Source organism: Pristiophorus japonicus, chromosome 11, assembly GCF_044704955.1.
Source record: "Pristiophorus japonicus isolate sPriJap1 chromosome 11, sPriJap1.hap1, whole genome shotgun sequence".
NCBI classification, from domain to species: domain Eukaryota; kingdom Metazoa; phylum Chordata; class Chondrichthyes; family Pristiophoridae; genus Pristiophorus; species Pristiophorus japonicus.
This window is the reverse complement of record NC_091987.1, coordinates 195,236,075-195,254,949: the sequence shown is the minus strand read 5'-3', so window position 1 is coordinate 195,254,949 and position 18,875 is coordinate 195,236,075.

The following is an 18,875-nucleotide window of genomic DNA, read 5'->3' as shown; positions in this document are numbered from 1 at the left end:
CCACCACCGTTACAACGCTTTGAGGAGTGATCTCCTCCAGCTCCTCCACCACCATCTCTTCATTTGGTCTTCCCTGCAATGACTCCTCTCTGGGAGGGGCAGGTGGCTCCACCTCAGCAACTGTTAAAACATAACATTAATGGTTGGCAACGGTGGAGGGGAGAGGTCAGAGGGAACATCAGAGCAATTCACTTTGCGCAGACTTATGTGGAGAACAAACATTTTTTACTGAGAATTATTAAACGAAAGTATCATAAGCAAAGTATAGAGAAAGGACATGACATAACAAAACTTCAGTACCAAACAGTTTGGTTTCCAAGTGGCGCAGTGTGATCAACCAAAAAATCATATCACAACTAACAACATTTATTTCTCCCAGCATTACATTACATTCTATATTATATTGCCATAAGATTGAATTACATGACCACAGTCCAGGGATGTTGCAGACTTACCCTCCGGGACAACTGGTTCAGCACCAACACACGTGGCAGTGCGATCATACGCCCCGGTCAGGCACGTTCCTCGAGGTCGTTCGCCGGACCACCGCCGTTTTGTGGAGCTCCGCCCTAGTGCCAGCTAATTTTTCTGCAAAGGCGACAAAAAATATGTGTGAAGTAATTTGATAGCGAACAATACCAAACACACACATACATACATACACAATATATTGGTACACATCCCCAATTAACCATCCCTCAGTCTTTTCGTCAACGAGTGCACGATTTAAGTTTTGTTAGCACGCAAGTGGTGCATGATGAACGCATGAAAATACAGAGGACTAACACAATAAGATCGACAATGGGAAATAAAAATGACATCAAGCTTTACAACATAATAAAACATGTCACTACTTAAGAGTAATTAATCAATGCATGATAAAAGATAGTACATACTCTTGCAGACCCAACGATATCATGCCACCGTTTGTGACACTGGTTCGGCCCCTGCATCACGGGTGCGACGGAGGACACCGCCTCAGCGATCTCTTGCCACAAACGCTGATACACGAACGGTGATGGTTTCCCTCGCCCACCCCGTGTTAACTGATTCCAATGGGCCTCCACTTCCTCCACCAATGACTGCTGAACTTCCTCTGAGAAACGAGTGGCCCTTTCCCACCTGTATATAAGGAGGCCTCATAGGCTGGAGAGGCACTCTGAGGTCTGTAATAAAGGACTACGGTCACACTTACTTTGAGCTTGCAGTATCTAGTCTGACTCTTTATTCAAGACATAACAGATAGACCTGTTAGATTAACATCTGATGTGGGGAAGTTATTGGAATCAAATAGGGAATTCAGAAGAAACTTCTTTACCCAGAGAGTGGTGCAAATGTAGAACTCGCTACCACAGGGAGTGGTTGAAGTGAATAGTATAAATACATTTAAGGGGAGGCTTGACAAGCATATGAGGGAGAAGGGAATAGAGGGTTATGCTGATAGATTTAGATGAGGAAAGACGGGAGGAGGCGCGAGTGGAGCATAACGTCGTCATGGACTGGTTGGACCGAATGGCCTGTTTCCATCACAGGCCATTGGGCCCAACCAGTCCATGTAATCTATAGTTAAAGACAGTGTGACTGATCACTTAGAGACATTTGAGCTGATGAGACAGAGCGAACGTGGATTTGTAATGTATAGGTCATGTCTAACGGACCTAATTGAATTTTTTGAGGAAGTAACTAAAGTATTAGGCAGGGGAATGTCTATGGATGTAGTTTATATAGGTTTCCAGAAGGCATTCGATAAGAAAGAAAAAGACTTGGTTTTATATAGCGCCTTTCATGACCACCGGATGTCTCAAAGCGCTTTACAGCCAATGAAGGTTCCACATAAGAGACCGTTAGCTAAAATTAAAGCTCATGGTATTGAAGGTATTTATTGACCTGGTCAGGAGATTGGTGAGGCAGTTGAAAATAGAGATTAAGGTTTGAATTGGGTGCAAGTGACTAGTGGTGTCCCACAAGGATCTGTGCTGGGGTTCCAACTATTCGCGACATTTATTGATGAGTTAGATAACACAATAGAGAGCCATATATCCAATTTGGCCGATGACAGAAAGATTGGTCATACAGTCGTTTAGATGGGAGCATAAAATTACAAAGAGACATCGATAGATTAAATGAGTGAGCAAAACTGTGTCAGATGGATGACAATACGGTTAAGTGTGAGTTAATGCATTTTGGACCAAGCAGGTCCATTATTTAAATGGTGAAAACAGTGGAGATCTAGGGGGTCCATGTACACAGATCATTAAAATGCAGTGGACAGAAATGTTGCCTGTAAGCTGCGTTTTGTTCTGCACGGCCTGTTTCATTTAGTGCATGGTCCCTTTAAATTTCCACGCATTCGCGATACTTACATTGGTGAAACCGGTGAGCGGATTACGCGAAACCGTTCCCATGGCAGTGTGGCCATGCAGTTTAGAGGGAACATTGAGAGTCAGGAGGGAAAGATCAAAACGGCGAATGCAATGTTAACCTTTATAACTCGAGGGCTGGAAAATAAAGAGGAGGATGTTTTGCTACAGCTATACAAAGCCTTTGGTTAGACCACATCTGGAGTATTCTGTCATCATCATATCAGTCCCTCAAAATTGAGGAAGACTTGCTTCCACTCTAAAAGTGAGTTCTCAGGTGACTGTACAGTCCAATATGGGAATTACAGTCTCTGTCACAGGTGGGACAGACAGTGGTTGAAGGAAAGGTTGGTGGGACTGGTTTGCCGTACACTCCTTCCGCTGCCTGCGCTTGTTTTCTGCATGCTCTCGGCAACGAGACTCGAAGTGCTCAGCGCCCTCCCGGATGCTCTTCCTCCAATTAGGGCGGTCTTTGGCCAGGGACTCCTCGATGTCGGTAGGGATGTTGCACTTTATCAAGGAGGCTTTGAGGGTGTCCTTGAAACGTTTCCTCTCCCCACCTGGGGCTCGCTTGCCGTGTAGGAGTTACGAATAGAGCGCTTGCTTTGAGAGTCTTGTGTCAGGCATGCGAACAATGTGGCCCGCCCAGCAGAGCTGGTCGAGTGTGGTCAGCGCTTCGATACTGGGGATGTTCAGTTCTGTACAGTTCTGGGCACCACAGCTTAGAAAGGATATATTGGTCTTGGAAAAAGTGCAGTGCAGATTCACCAGAATGTTAGCAGGGCTCCAAGAGTTACATTATGAGGGGAGATTACATAAATCAGGCTTGAATTCCCTGGAATATAGATGGTTAATGGAGGGTTGGTTAAGGTTTCTACACTTTTGGAACATATTGGGCTAGAAATTTCACTCACATTGCTGGCTCCCGATTGTATTCTGGTGGTCGCGTGTTTTTAACCGCTGGAATACCGCTGGTGCGCGCTCCCGAGGTTTTCGGGTCCTCGATGTCGGCGGCGGCGAAGCCTTGCGATAGCGGATTCGAGTGGGTGGCCAAACCGGGAGAAAAGTCGCCGATCAGCTTACCTTTAGAAAGGAAAAAAATGGCCATAAAAGCTTCTCTGCGCATGCTCGGCCATTCTCCCGCGATTTCGGGGTCAAGAGTGACCCCGCACATGTGCAGAGTAGAGAAGGACAGCACTCAACATTTTCAAGCTGCAGAGGTTGACGCATGTGAGTGAGAGAGGAGCTGTGAGGATTGTTCAGGTTTTCTGAGGAGTATTTAGTATCTTGACAATTATATCATATCATAAAATAATATAATTAATAATATAATTAATAATTATTATAATTAATAATAATTATAATAATAAATCGTATAATAATAATAATAATAATAATAAATAAATAAATAAATTAATTAATTAATTAATTAGATTGATATATAGATATATAGATTGTGGGATCCCTTGGGACTCCAGGGGATAAGCCCTTTGGTGGTTAAACATGGTATTTACAGGTTTACATACATGACAACACTCCCCCCCAAAGTCAATAGTGTAACTATTTACAATATGAGTCGATCTGGGGCCTTCCTTTCCCTTGTTGATCGTCTCGGTGCCAATGCTGGTGTTGGTGAGTTGTTTGTTGGGTCTTCGTTGGACTGCTGCACAGCTGGCCTTGCTGGACTGCTGGGGGTGGTGAGTCTTGCTGGGCTGCTGCAGGTTATGGGTTCTGCTTCGTGGTCAACTGCTGGGTCAGTTACCACTTGTGTGTGTGTTTGAGCGTCGAAAAAGGTAGAGTCTATTGTGGGTTGTTCTGGATAGTCTGTAAATCTGAGTTTGGTTTGGTCAAAGTGTTTTCTGCAGGTGAGTCCATTTGCGAGTTTGACCACAAACACCCTACTCCCCTCTTTGGCCAAAACAGTCCCAGCAATCCACTTGGCACCTTGTCCATAGTTCAACACAAATACAGGATCACTTACTTCAATTCGTGTGACACATTAGTGCAATCATGATATGTATTCTGTTGAAGCCGCCTGCTCTCCACCTGTTCATGTAGATCAGGGTGGACTAACGAGAGCCTTGTCTTAAGTGCCCTTTTCATGAGCAGATCAGCGGGAGGGACCCCGGTGAACGAGTGGGCTCAGGATAAGCGAGTCTGCAATGAGCCTTCAGTTACCCTTTTTAACTGCTTGTTCTGCCTGACAGTTGGATGCTGGCTTAAACGGGGCAGACGTGACATGTTTGATCCCATTGCGGGTCACGAACTCCTTAAATTCGGCACTGGTAAAGCACAGCCCATTGTCACTTACAAGGACATCAGGCAGGCCGTGCGTGGCAAACATGGCCTGTAGGCTTTCAATGGTGGCAGCGGACATGCTTTCCGACATTATCACATATTCAATCCATTTGGAGCACGCATCTACAACCACTAATAACATTTTTCCCAAGAATGGGCCAGCATAGTCGACATGAACCACAGACCACGGTTTGGAGGGCCAGGACCATAAACTTAGTGGTGCCTCCCTGGGTACATTGCTTAAATGGGAACATGTATTACATTTGTGCACACAGGACTCTAAGTCTGCATCGATACCAGGCCACAACACGAGGGATCTGGCTATCGCTTTCATCATTACAATGCTTGGGTGGGTGCTGTGGAGATCACTAATGAAAGTGTCCCTGCCCTTTTTTGGCACCACTACCCGATTATCCCATAGGAGGCAGCCTGCCTGTATAGACATTTCATCTTTGCGCCGCCTGCATCTCTAACGGGACACTAGACCAACTCCCGTGTAAGGGGTCCTGGCTCGTCCAGATTCTAATCTGTCGGGCGGTAACAGGTGATTGCTCATGCTCGAATGCTTCTATTACCATAACTAAATCTGCGGGCTGTGCCATCTCCACCCCGGTGGTGGGCAACGGCAGCCTACTGAGAGCATCAGCACAGTTTTCTGTGCCTGGCCTGTGGCGGATGGGATAGTTGTATGCGGACAATGTGAGCGCTCTGGATGCGGGCCGATGCGTTCGTACTTATCCCCTTGCTTTCAGAAAAGAGGGATATAAGCGGCTTATGGTCGGTTTCCAATTCAAATTTGAGCCCGAACAGATATTGATGCATTTTCTTTATCCCGTAAACACACGCTAACGCTTCTTTTTCGATCGTACTGTAGGCCCTCTCAGCCTTAGACAGACTTCTGGATCCATAAGCAATCGGTTGCAATTTCCCAAATTCATTAGCTTGTTGCAATACACATCCGACCCTGTACGACGATGCATCACATGCTAGTACCAAATATTTACATGGATTGTACAACACAAGCAATTTGTTTGAACATAACAGCTTCCTAGCTTTCTCAAAGGCATTTTCTTGGCTTTTACCCCATACCCATTCATCTCCTTTATGCAGTAAAGAGTGCAGCGGTTCTAACAGTGTGCTGAGACCCGATAAGAAGTTACCAAAATAGTTCAGGAGTCCTAGAAAGGACCGCAGCTCTGTCACGTTCTATGGTCTCGGTGTGTTCTTGATTGCCTCCATCTTTGAATCGGTGGGCGTGATGCCGTCCGCCACGATTCTTCTCCCCAGGAACTTCACTTCAGGAGCCAGGAAAATGCACTTCGAGCATTTTAGCCTGAGCCCCACACGGTTAAGCCGACTAAGAACATCCTCTAGGTTCTGCAGGTACTCGACGGTGTCCCGACCTGAAACCAAGATGTCGTCCTGGAAGACCACGGTGCGCAGGACCGACTTCAGTAAGCTTTCCATCTTTCTCTGGAATATCGCCGTGGCCGATCGACTCCCAAACGGGCATCTGTTGTAAACAAAAAGACCTTTATGCGTGTTGATGCAGGTGAGGCCTTTCGAAGATTCCTCCAGCTCCTGCGTCATGTAGTCCGAGGTCAAGTCCACCTTCGTGAATGTTTTCCCTCCCGCCAGCGTCGCAAATAGGTCATCTGCCTTTGGTAGCGGGTACTGATCCTGCAGTGAGAAACGATTGATAGTTACTTTGTAATCACCACAGATTCTGACGGTACCGTCTCCCTTGATGGCTGGAACAATCGGACTGGCCCAATCATTGAATTGGATTCCAAAACAAGGGAATAATGGAGGCATGTGAAAAAGGAACGGCAGTAATCATGGGGGATTTTAACCTACATATCGATTGGGCAAATCAAATCGCACGGGATAGCCTTGAGGAGGAATTCATAGAATGCATACGGGATTGTTTCTTAGAACAGTATGTTACAGAACCTACAAGGGAGCAAGCTATCTTAGATCTGGTCCTTTGAAATGAGACAGGAATAATAAATGATCTCCCAGTAAAAGATCCTCTCGGAATGAGTGATCACAGTATGGTTGAATTTGTAATACAGATTGAGGATGAGGAAGTAGTGTCTCAAACGAGCGTACTATGCTTAAATAAAGGGGACTACAGTGGGATGAGGGAAGAGTTGGCTAAAGTAGACTGGTAACACAGACTAAATGGTGGCACAATTGAGGAACAGTGGAGGACTTTTAAGGAGCTCTTTCATAGTGCTCAACAAAAATATATTCCAGTGAAAAAGAAGGGCGGTAAGAGAAGGGATAACCAGCCGTGGATAACCAAGGAAATAAAGGAGAGTATCAAATTAAAAACCAATGCGTATAAGGTGGCCAAGGTTAGTGGGAAACTAGAAGATTGGGAAAATTTTAAACGACAGCAAAGAATGACTAAAAAAGCAATAACGAAAGGAAAGATAGATTACGAAAGTAAACTTGCACAAAACATAAAAACAGATAGTAAAAGCTTTTACCGATATATAAAACGGAAAAGAGTGACTAAAGTAAATGTTGGTCCCTTAGAAGATGAGAAGGGGGATTTAATAATGGGAAATGTGGAAATGGCTGAGACCTTAAACAATTATTTTACTTCGGTCTTCACAGTGGAAGACACAAAAACCATGCCAAAAATTGCTGGTCACGGGAATGTGGGAAGAGGGGACCTTGAGATAATCACTATCACTAGGGGGGTAGTGCTGGACAGGCTAATGGGACTCAAGATAGACAAGTCCCCATGTCCTGATGAAATGCATCCCAGGGTATTAAAAGAGATGGCGGAAGTTATAGCAGATGCATTCGTTATAATCTACCAAAATTCTCTGGACTCTGGGGAGGTACCATCGGATTGGAAAGCAGCTAATGTAACGCCTGTTTAAAAAAGGGGGCAGACAAAAGGCAGGTAACTATAGGCAGGTTAGTTTAACATCCGTAGTGGGGAAAATGCTTGCAGCTATCATTAAGTAAGAAATAGCGGAACATCTAGATAGGAATAGTGCAATCAAGCAGACGCAACATGGATTCATGAAGGGGAAATCATGTTTAACTAATTGACTGGAATTCTTTGAGGATATAACAAGCATGGTGGATAGAGGTGTACCGATGAATGTGGTGTATTTAGATTTCCAAAAGGCATTTGATGAGGTGCCATACAAAATGTTACTGCAGAAGATAAAGGTACGCGGAGTCAGAGGAAATGTATTAGCATGGATAGAGAATTGGCTGGCTAACAGAAAGCAGAGTGTCGAACTAAATGGGTCCTTTTCAGGTTGGCAATCGGTGGTTAGTGGTGTGCCACAGGGATCGCGGCTGGGACCACAACTGTTTACAATATACATAGATGACCTGGAAGAGGGGACAGAGTGTAATGCAACAAAATTTGCAGATGACACAAAGATTAGTGGGAAAGCGGGTTGTGTAAAGGACACAGAGAGGCTGCAAAGAGATTTATATCAGTTAAGTGAATGGGCTAAGGTTGGGCAGATGGAATACAATGTCGGAAAATGTGAGTTCATCCACCTTGGAAAAAAAACAATAAAAGGGAATATTATTTGAATGGGGAGAAATTACAACATGCTGCGGTGCATAGGGACCTGGGGGTCCTTGTGCATGAATCCCAAAAAGTTAGTTTGCAGGTACAGCAGGTAATCAGGAAGGCAAATGGAATGTTGGCCTTCATTGCGAGAGGGATGGAGTACAAAAGCAGGGAGGTCCTGCTGCAACTGTACAGGGTATTGGTGAGGCCGCAGCTGGAGTACTGCGTGCAGTTTTGGTCACCTTATTTAAGGAAGGATATACTAGCTTTGGAGGGGATACAGAGACGATTCACAAGGCTGATTCTGGAGATGAGGGGGTTACCTTATGATGATAGATTGAGTAGACTGGGTCTTTACTCGTTGGAGTTCAGAATGATGAGAGGTGATCTTATAGAAACATTTAAAATAATGAAAGGGATAGACAAGATAGAGGCAGAGATGTTGTTTCCACTGGTCGCTTAGACTAGAACTTGGGGGCACAGCCTCAAAATATGGGGGAGCCAATTTAAAACCGAGTTGAGAAGGAATTTCTTCTCCCAGAGGGTTGCGAATCTGTGGAATTCTCTGCCCAAGGAAGCAGTTGAGGCTAGCTCATTGAATGTATGCAAATCACAGATAGATAGATTTTTAACCAATAAGGGAATTAAGGGTTACGGGGAGCGGGTGGGTAAGTGGAGCTGAGTCCACGGCCAGATCAGCCATGATCTTGTTGAATGGCGGAGCAGGCTCGAGGGGCTAGATGGCCTACTCCTGTTCCTAATTCTTATGTTCTTATGTTCTTATGTAACTAGGCTTGTATCCACTGGAGTTTAGAAGAATGAGAGTGGATCTCATAGAAACATATAAAATTCTGACAGGATTAGACAGGTTAGAGGCAGGAAGAATGTTCCCGTTGCTGGAGAGTTCCAGAACCAGGGGTCACAGTCTAAGAATAAGGGGTAAGCCGTTTAGGACCGGGATGAGGAGAAACTTCTTCACTCAGAGAGTGGTGAACCTGTGGACGTCTTTACCGCAGAAAATTGTTGAGGCCAGTATGTTAGATGTATTCAAAAGGGAGTTAGATATGGCCCTTGCGGCCAAAGGGATCAAGGGGTATGGAGAGAAAGCAGGAAAGGGATACTGAGGTTAAATGATCAGCCATGATCTTATTGAATGGCGGTGCAGGCTCGAAGGGCCGAATGGGCTGCTCCTGCACCTAATTTCTATGTTTCTATGTTTCTCCAATACGTTGATGACCTTCTCCTGACCACAGAGACACTGGATGAACATTTGTTACTCTTGAATGAACTGATAGATCTCTTACAGGAAGCAGGTTTGAAGATAAATCCAAAAAAGGCTCAGCTGTTGCAGGACGAAGTTACCTTTTTGGGGGTAAAAATTTCAGCCGGAGGACTCAGCCCTAATCAGCAAAAGGTGGACACCATTCAGAGGCTTCCATTGCCTGTGTCAAAGACAGCACCGTGATCCTTCTTGGGACTGGTAGGATATCAAAGTAAAGTCATTTGAACTGTTGCAGACATGGCTAAACCTCTGTGAGAACTGTTGAAAAATGAGTATGAGGAAGACATTTGGCCGGCCCAGACAAACTCAGTAAATGCTTTATAACAAGCCACGATACAGGCTACTGCTCTTATCTCCCCAGATGGGATTCAGAGTGAACACCCACTTGTCTCAGCAAGCAGAATTGATAGTCGTTATTCTCGCCCCCCACTATACAGCATCTGAAGCTGATACGTCCTTACTATACAGTATAATAAGAGAAGGTCAGTCTGTGACCTGTCCTTTATTCCTTAGCATTCAAGTGATGAAGGTGGGTGCAGCTTCCCCTTTTATACCTGAAGGTCCAGGTTAGGAATGTCTCGCACCTAGTGGTCATTGTTCTCACAGTGGACAACTTAGGTCAGATTATACATGGGTTACAATGCTGGTTGAATACATGACATCATCTCCCCTCCAAAGTCTTATTGGGATCACAGGTTAAGTCTCTCTGGTGGTTTACGCTCTCTTGTAGAGCGCCTGAGTTGGGGCTCCGGTTGTTGGGCGCTAGCCTGAGTGTCTGCTGTTTGCGGTGCCTCAGGCCTATCCAGACTGCCCACAGTGATTGTGCTCTCCTCCCTTTGGTTCCAGTATTTGGTCACCTGTGGTGGAGTGAACTCTACATCGTGTTCTTCCTTTGCTTCTTCTATGGGGTTGCTGAACCTCCTTTTTGTTTGATCCACGTCTTTGCGGCAGATTTGTCCATTGGTAAGTTTAACTACCAGAATCCTATTTCCCTCTTTGGCAATCACAGTGCCTGCGAGCCATTTGGGCCCTGCAGCGTAATTAAGGGCAAAAACAGGGTCATTGACATCAATACTTTGCACCCTTGCATTCCTATCACGGTAGTCACATTGTGACTGGCGCCTGCTGTCGACAATTTCTTTCATGGTGGGGTGTATAAGGGATAGCCGGATTTTGAGCGTCCTTTTCATTAGCAGCTCTGCGGGTGGAACCCCTGTGAGCGAGTGTGGTCGGGATCTATAAGCCAACAGGAGGCATGATAAGCGCCTTTGTAGGGAACCCCCTTGGATTCTGAGCATCCCCTGTTTGATTATCTGCACTGCTCGTTCTGCCTGGCTGTTTGAGGCCGGCTTGAAGGGTGCCGTTCTGACATGGTTAATTCCATTGCCTGCCATGAAGTCCTGGCATTCAGTGCTTGTGAAGCATGGGCCATTGTCGCTGACCAAGACATCCGGTAGACCGTGTGCGGTGAACATTGCCCGTAGACTTTCTACCATGGCAGAGGATGTGCTTGAATTTAAAATGTCACACTCGATCCATTTGGAGTAGGCGTCTACTACAACCAAAAACATTTTTCCCATGAAAGGACCTGCGTCGTCCACATAGATGCATGACCAAGGCTTGGCGGGCCATGGCCAGGGGCTAAGGGGGACTTCCCTGGGCGCATTGCCCAGCTGGGCAGACGTGTTGCACCTGCGAACACAAAGTTCCAGATCTGTGTCTATCCCTGGCCACCAAACGTGTGACCTGGCAATTGCCTTCATCATGACAATGCCCAGGTGCTCATTGTGGAGTTCTCTGATGAACACCTCTCTGCCCATCTGGGGCATGACTAAGCGGTTTCCCCACAGTAGGCAATCGGCCTGAATCGAGAGTTCATCCCTGCGCCTGTGAAATGGTTTAAATTCCTCAGGGCATGCCCTGTACGTGGCTGCCCAGTTCCCATTCAGGACACATTTCTTGACTAGAGACAATAGCGGGTCTCTATTTGTCCAGACTTTAATCTGACGGGCTGTCACGGGTGAGCCTTCGATTCCGAAAGCTTCAACAGCCATGATCATCTCAGCAGCATGCTCGGTAGCCCCCTCAGTGGTGGCTAGTGGGAGCCTGCTGAGTGCATCGGCGCAGTTTTCAGTGCCCGGTCTGTGCCGAATTGTATAGTCATAGGCGGCTAACGTGAGTGCCCACCTCTGTGTGCGGGCCGATGCGTTTGCATTTATGGCCTTGTTGTCGGCCAAAAGGGACGTTAGGGCATTTATGGCCTTGTTGACGTTAGTGGTTTGTGATCTGTCTCCAGCTCAAATTTCCTGCCAAACAGGTACTGGTGCATTTTCTTTACCGCATATACACATGCGAGCGCCTCCTTTTCTATCATCCCGTAGCCCCTTTCTGCCTGGGACAGACTTCTGGAGGCATAAGCTACCAGCTGTAACTGACCCTTGACATTGACATGCTGCAACACACACCCGACACCATAGGACGACGCATCGCACGTCAACACAAATTTCTTACATGGGTCGTATAGTGTTAACAGAGTGTTGGAACATAACAAATTGCGTGCTCTATTAAAAGCCCTTTCCTGGCTGTCCCCGCAGACCCATTCGCGACCTTTGCATAGGAGCACATGTAGTGGCTCTAGCAGCGTGCTCAATTTGAGAAGAAAGTTACCAAAATAGTTCAGGAGCCCCAGGAATGAACACAGCTCCGTCGTGTTACGGGATCTGGGTGCTCTCTGGATTGCTTCCGTCTTGGACGCAGTAGGGCTGATCCCGTCTGCTGTTACCCTCATCCCCAGGAATTCTACCGCTGGAGCTAGGAAGACGCACTTCGCCTTTTTCAGTCGCAGCCCTACCCGGTCCAGTCTGCGAAGCACCTCCTCCAGGTTGTGGAGGTGTTCTTCGGTATCGTAACCCGTGATGAGGATGTCGTCCTGAAAAACCACCGTCCCTGGAATCGACTTGAGGAGACTTTCCATATTTCGTTGGAAGATCGCAGCGGCCGAGCGAATCCCAAACGGACAACTGTTATACTCAAACAACCCCTTGTGTGTCGTGATGGTGGTCAGCTTCTTCGACTCACTCGCCAGCTCCTGGGTCATGTAAGCTGAGGTCAGGTCCAATTTTGGGAAAAGTTTGCCACCGGATAGCGTCGCAAAGAGGTCCTTCGCTCTCGGTAGCGGGTTCTGGTCTTGGAGTGACACCCGATTGATGATGGCCTTGTAATCGCCACATATCCTGACCGACCCATCCGCCTTGAGCACCGGCACAATCGGGCTCGCCCAGTCACTGAATTCGACTGGCAAGATGAAGCCTGGACCAAACCCCTGCTGGAAAAGATCGTGGCTGCAGTGGGAGAAATCGGGGATGTATATATCCATAAGGTAAAGGCCCACTCCAAAACTGAGCCACGGGGGGAAGGTAACCAGCAGGCAGACCTGCTGGCAAGGGAAGGTGCTCGTACAGGTCGCTCATGGGACCCATACGAGGCAGGCAGGATAGCAGCAGCAAGAAGCAAGCCAGGGACACAAGGGAGCGTAGGGGCAGCTGCGGCCCCGGACCTTAAAGTAGTCCAGATGCAGGACCCGGTCCTGAAGGCTGCCTTGGCTGCTATCAAAAAGGGGGAAAAGGCGGAGGGCCCATACAGTGCTGCAGATATTGCTGTACGGGAATGCATGTTGTTTAAAGGGGACAAATGGGTAGTGCCACCACAACACCAGAGGGTATTCCTTTAGCTGGCCCATGAGGGTCCAGGTGCGGGACACCCTGGGCCGGAATCTACCTGGCAACGGGTAGAAAAGGCAGGGTGGTGGCCAGGCCCCTGGGAAGACGTCCGCGACTTCTGTGCAGGCTGTCTGGTTTGCACTGCAAACAACCCAGACCCTCAGAAAAGGAAGGTGTCTATGGGACATGTCAGGCGGGTAGAGGGACCATGGCAGTCGATCCAGATCGACTACATCGGACCCCTACCGGCCGCCCAGGGAGGTTATAAAAACTGCCTCGTCCTGGTGGATGTGTTTTCCAAGTGGGTGGAAGCCTTCCCTTGCTGAACAGCTACCGCGGTGGGGACTGCAAAAATCCTGGTGAGGGAGGTGCTCTCTCGGTGAGGTCTACCTCAAATCGTGGAGTCCGACCGGAGAAGCCACTTCACCGGCCAGGTGATGCAGGCCACCCTAAAGGTGCTGGGGATAAGAACCAAATGGCATGTCGCCTACAACCCTCAGTCCTCAGGCCCTGTAGAACGCCTGAACCGGACCCTAAAGGAAAGGCTGCGCAAGGAGACGGGAGACTCACCGAACAAGTGGGTGGAGGTCTTACCGTTGGTCCTCATGGGAATCCGGGCCAGTCAGTCAAAGAGCACAGGGTACTCACCCCATGAGCTGATGACTGGCCGGATCATGAGAACCCCAGTGCATGTGTTGGCGCCGGTTCTCACCGAAGGGCAGCTTCGAGAGGTGAACCGGGACCACTCCGTCAGGAATCTGTTTGAACAGCTTCAACAGATTCACTGGCAGGCGGCCAACAACATGGGTAAACAGCACCGTGCCAATCGGCTGCTGTTGGAACCCCGCAGTCACCATGATTGGGAGGTGGGCGACCAGGTGATGGTGAGAAGCTTCGCCCGGGTCGGGGTATTTGAACCACTGTATATGGGACCATACAGCATAGTCGACAAGGCTAGCCCTATGGTCTATGCGGTTCGATTGCCTCGCCGGGTGAAGTGGTATCACATTAATCAGTGTAAATTGTTTGACCCCAAAAGAGGTAAAAAACAGAGGGGATGAGCAAGGGAAGGGAATCAGGCACTGGGGGAAGAACAGGCCCCGGTGGATTTGGAGGCTCCGGAGGAGGCAGCGGGCCCCGAAGCTCTACAGCCGGGGCTGGTTCACTGCTCCAGTAAGGCTATCCCACCACTGGGTAGAGGTTCCCAGCCCACTAACAGAAGTAGGGAGAAAGGCTCTACCATGAGCAAGGTCCAAGGGGAAGCTGAACCTCCCATGGTGGATCAGCTGGGGCTAGCCCAAGAGGTGGAGGAGATAGCATTGCAGCCCATAACGTGGGATGCTGCACCGACAGTAAGAAGGAGTGACGGAGTGCCACAGCCCAGGGCGCCGTGGTCCCCTGTTTACTTAGCTCCCCGCCCCAGACCGAGAAGGCGAAAGAAGGAGAAAGCTCTGTTGCGCTAGCAAGGGTCTCCCACCGATTATCCGGGGCTCGGGATGGCCTTGGAGGGCAGCACAAGACTCATTAAGGGGGACTATACGAGCCCCTCAGCGGAGGGCATCCTGGTCCCCAGGGTACGGTCAGCCGAGTGGTCGACGATGCCTGTACAGTGACAGGATATAGCCTGGCCACCCGGGGACGGGTGGCGGTGTATATATTTTCCCTTTCTGTTTTGTTACTTTGTGTTGTGTGTATATGTGTTTAGGTAATGCAGTGACGGTTGGGTACAGCATTTTTGTATTTGGAACATGTTAAGTGGGCCGAGCCTGGAGAGGTCTCTCAAGGCAAGGCCATGTTCTTCTTGCCTTTCAGATGTCAACACCTCCCTATTAGACGTTAGTGATGCTGGTATCGCTAAGGATCTGCACCGGGCACCGAGGGCACACCGAGGACTACCTGGTTTTCGGATGCTCCGGGGGAAGAGCGCCGACAGTGACCACAGGAGAAGGGACTCCAGTGGCGGATGGCCGGGTCAGCTACTCCCATGAGGGGAAATGGCCTGGGTGGTTGGGATCGAACTCCACCAAGTACTCCAACCATAAGGACTTTACCTATAGAGAGGCCTCTATCCCCTGCCCGGAGATCACTGTGGCCACTTCCAGAGTGAGAGTGGCAGACTTGTATAAACAGTGGGATGGGGCCGAACCGGGCAGGCAGAGCCGTGGCACTTTAAATGACATTTTCACAGGGTTTAACACCGGGGCGTCCGCCATAAACAGTTTGGATAACATGCAGCTGGCCCTCCAGATAAATGGGTTAAAGAATCAGCTGCGCAAAATCCTGGGGGACGAGAATACCGTAGTGGGATCCGCGCTCCACGAAGAGGTGGCAATGACAGTTCATTTAAAGGAGATTATCTCTCAATTGGAGGCACAGGACAGGGCTGTAAACGCCTTGATTCAGGAGGATAGAAACGCCTCCAATCAAGCCGCCCAAAATGAGGTGTGCGTGCTCTATGGGGCCTGGTTGCTGGGAGATGGATGGAGTTACCTCGAGGATCTGAGACAGGGATAGGTCCCCTCCTGGATCAGCAACCAGCACTTAGCAGCACTGCACCCTTATGGTAATGTTTTGAGTCCTTGCCAACTTCGTGTAGCGTCGAAAGCCTACCCGGTACCGGTGGACTGTGGAAAGTCAAATCATACCATCATGGGTGTGGTGGTCAGGATGCCCGTGATGGGGGCGTCCCTACGACCAGCACCCCTGTACCGAGTGGAGAATGTGGGGGTCATTCGTGGAGGGGTGCATGTTCGATTCCAAGAGGTCCCACCCTATGTCACAATGTGGGAGCACACTGTGACAGGTACAGACCTCTCGGGTTGTCGGAGCAGGGGAGCACAGGTAATCCTGTGCCCCCAGCACTTGAACGCTTTTGCAAGGCCACAATGCGGGTTCAGCACTGCTGGGGCAGAGCCTATCAATTGCACAATGGAGGTAATGGCCCCTAACCACATGCCTCCACAGGTAGCATATGTAGGCGGTGGAACATATTGTGTCACCACAAGTGCCCAATGGTATGAACACGGACCGGGAAGGTGGTGTCCAATACCATACAGCAGCTTTTGCTTTAAACCCAGGGTAGAAGTTCAAGTGGCACACACCAGAATCACACCCATCCCTGAACCTTCCACGATTCACCTCACGGTACAAAACAACCTCAGCCACCTACAACAATATGTCGCCCAGTTTGGCTACCCCATTGCCCCACTACCTGAGAAACTTACAGCTCTCCTCCAGGCAGTGGGTTTGTCTCAAAAACATTTTTACACCATGGAGCAGAAAACTGAAATTCTAGCAGGGGAGATTGCCCAGATTAAACTCCCAGCATGGTGGAATTTGGGAATACGGGCAGACATACCTGCATGGGCTCGCATGCCTTAGTAATCGGCCAACTCCTGATTGTAACTTATCTGCTAGTTACAAGCTGTAAGGTCAGGAGAAAAAGAAAAAGAAAGCAGTTCCTCAGGCTACTACACAGACAGGAGAGCCGTTGCTAAACACTCAAAGTGTGTAAACAAAGCTTGACCGCGACACTTCGACGGTTTTGTTATTCCCAGGGATGACTGCGTTTTCATACATGGCCCCTGGGGAGTTTGCAGGGCAGGTTTCTTTGTTTTACGGTTAAGACTGAAATGAGACTCAATGTACAATTGCTGCTGTAACCTTAAGTACATATATGTATATTGCTGTCGTATATTGTAACCTGTTGGAATCTGTGTTTTGTACCACGTTAAAAGGAATTACGATATATATCGACGGGATCAGTTTAGAGTTAAACTGGGGAAAGTTGGGCAATTTGGGAGACCTAGGGTTTTCTCACCACCCTGAACTTTGACACACTCGAGTGGTATCTGACTGTGTCAGAGGGGGATTATGTAGGGGAGGACGAAAACCCCCTCATTTTACCCAGAAGGAAAAGGGCTGTGGGATCAGTCTGTGCTGTGAATTGAAACCGATAACAGTTTGACCTTGGCAGAGCAGTGATTGGACGGGGGAGGACACAGTGATTGGACGGGGGAGGACACCGGAGGGCCAATGGTGAGACAGAGTCAGCCCGAAGCATGGGGCTTTCAAGCCAATGGGAGAGCACTTGCTCGAAAACTGGGACTGACTCACAGCCATTATCGGACTATTGTCTTCCCCATGTTTACACTATGGAAGGAAATTATGCAGACCTTCAGAAAACTAGGGAACCCAAAACAAACCAAGGACCTACACAATGGCTACAGGAGGCCAACCCAACTAACACCTACTCAAACCTTGAGTAGGTTAGAGAAACTGAATTGGAGGAAAATTATGCAGACCTTAGAAATCAGGGAACCCAAAACAACCCAAGGGCCTATACAATGGCTACAGGAGGCCAATGCAATCAACATCCACTCAAACCTTGAGTAGGTTAACATCAGTGGAAAAAAACCCCGCAATAATCTAAAACTGCTGCATTTTTCAAAATCACAAAGTCCACCAATGAGAAGAATCGACTTCAGCAGGAGAGGCGGACTGGATAATCTGGCTATAAAAAGGGATTTCTGATGTAGTGTGTGTGGTTTTCCCTGCCCTCATTATCCAACAACCACAACCAGCAAGATTCTCGACACTGAAGGAAAACCAGTGTCCGAAGACACCGAAGATAGAAGAAACAAACCACCAGACTGCAGAAGGCACAGTAGTGAGTATAACCTCTGGTCCCCAGAACTCCCAACTCAGTTAGGCCAGGAAAGGTGGGAGGTTGGGTATTTACTGCTAAACTTGTGTAAAGATTTTCATTGTGTCCGTTTAGTGGGATTTAGGGGGATTGTTTTGTTGGTGTATTGCTGTTTGTTGAGATACACCTTGTCAAATAAATTGGAAGCCTAAAGTTCCTCTTGGAATCACCTTGTCTCAGTTCTATTGTATTGCATCTCCTGATCGTGAGTCTTATGTCAGAACAGTGTAAGGGAAGCTAGGAGCGCCTCGAAAATGCTCAACTGTGTGTCACAGGCTAGGGAAGAAGGGGTTAGGAGTGTTTGACACTCACAGGTGCCTCACAGGCTAGGCATAAGCTGTGGGGACGCACGAGTCTCAAAACCCCCTTCATAAGCTGTGGACACAGTCTCTCCAGGGGTGCTCTTGCAGCAATCAGGGTACCTCACAGGCCAGGCATAAGCTGTGAGGGCAGAAGCCCAGAGAGAGACACCCAAGGCACAACACTCCCTCAGAAAACCCCTTATAGTACCACCACTCATGCACAGCTCCATCACAGGAGACCTTTACGTAGCACTGCCAATTACAGGAATCAGTTCCTTTGTGTATGTTCTAAGTTTGGTACAAATGGGAGTCAGGGTTGGCCTTGAAGCCTTGTTGCAGCACAACTTATTGAAAGTGTTTTTGCTCATTATAGACTGGCTTGCGCCCGTGTCCAGCTCCATGGGCACCGGGAGTCCATTTAATTCAACCTTCAGCATTATCAGGGGACACTTTGTGGTGAATGTGTGCACACCATATACTTCTGCCTCCTCGGTCTGAGACTCTGGTTTGTCATGATCCACCGTGGATATGTCCTCCTCTGCAACATGGTGGTTTGCAGGCTTAGCAGGGTTTGCAGCTCACCTGCACATACGTTGGAGGTGTCCCATTGTTCCACAGCCCTTGCAAACGTATCCTTTGAAGTGACATACATAAGA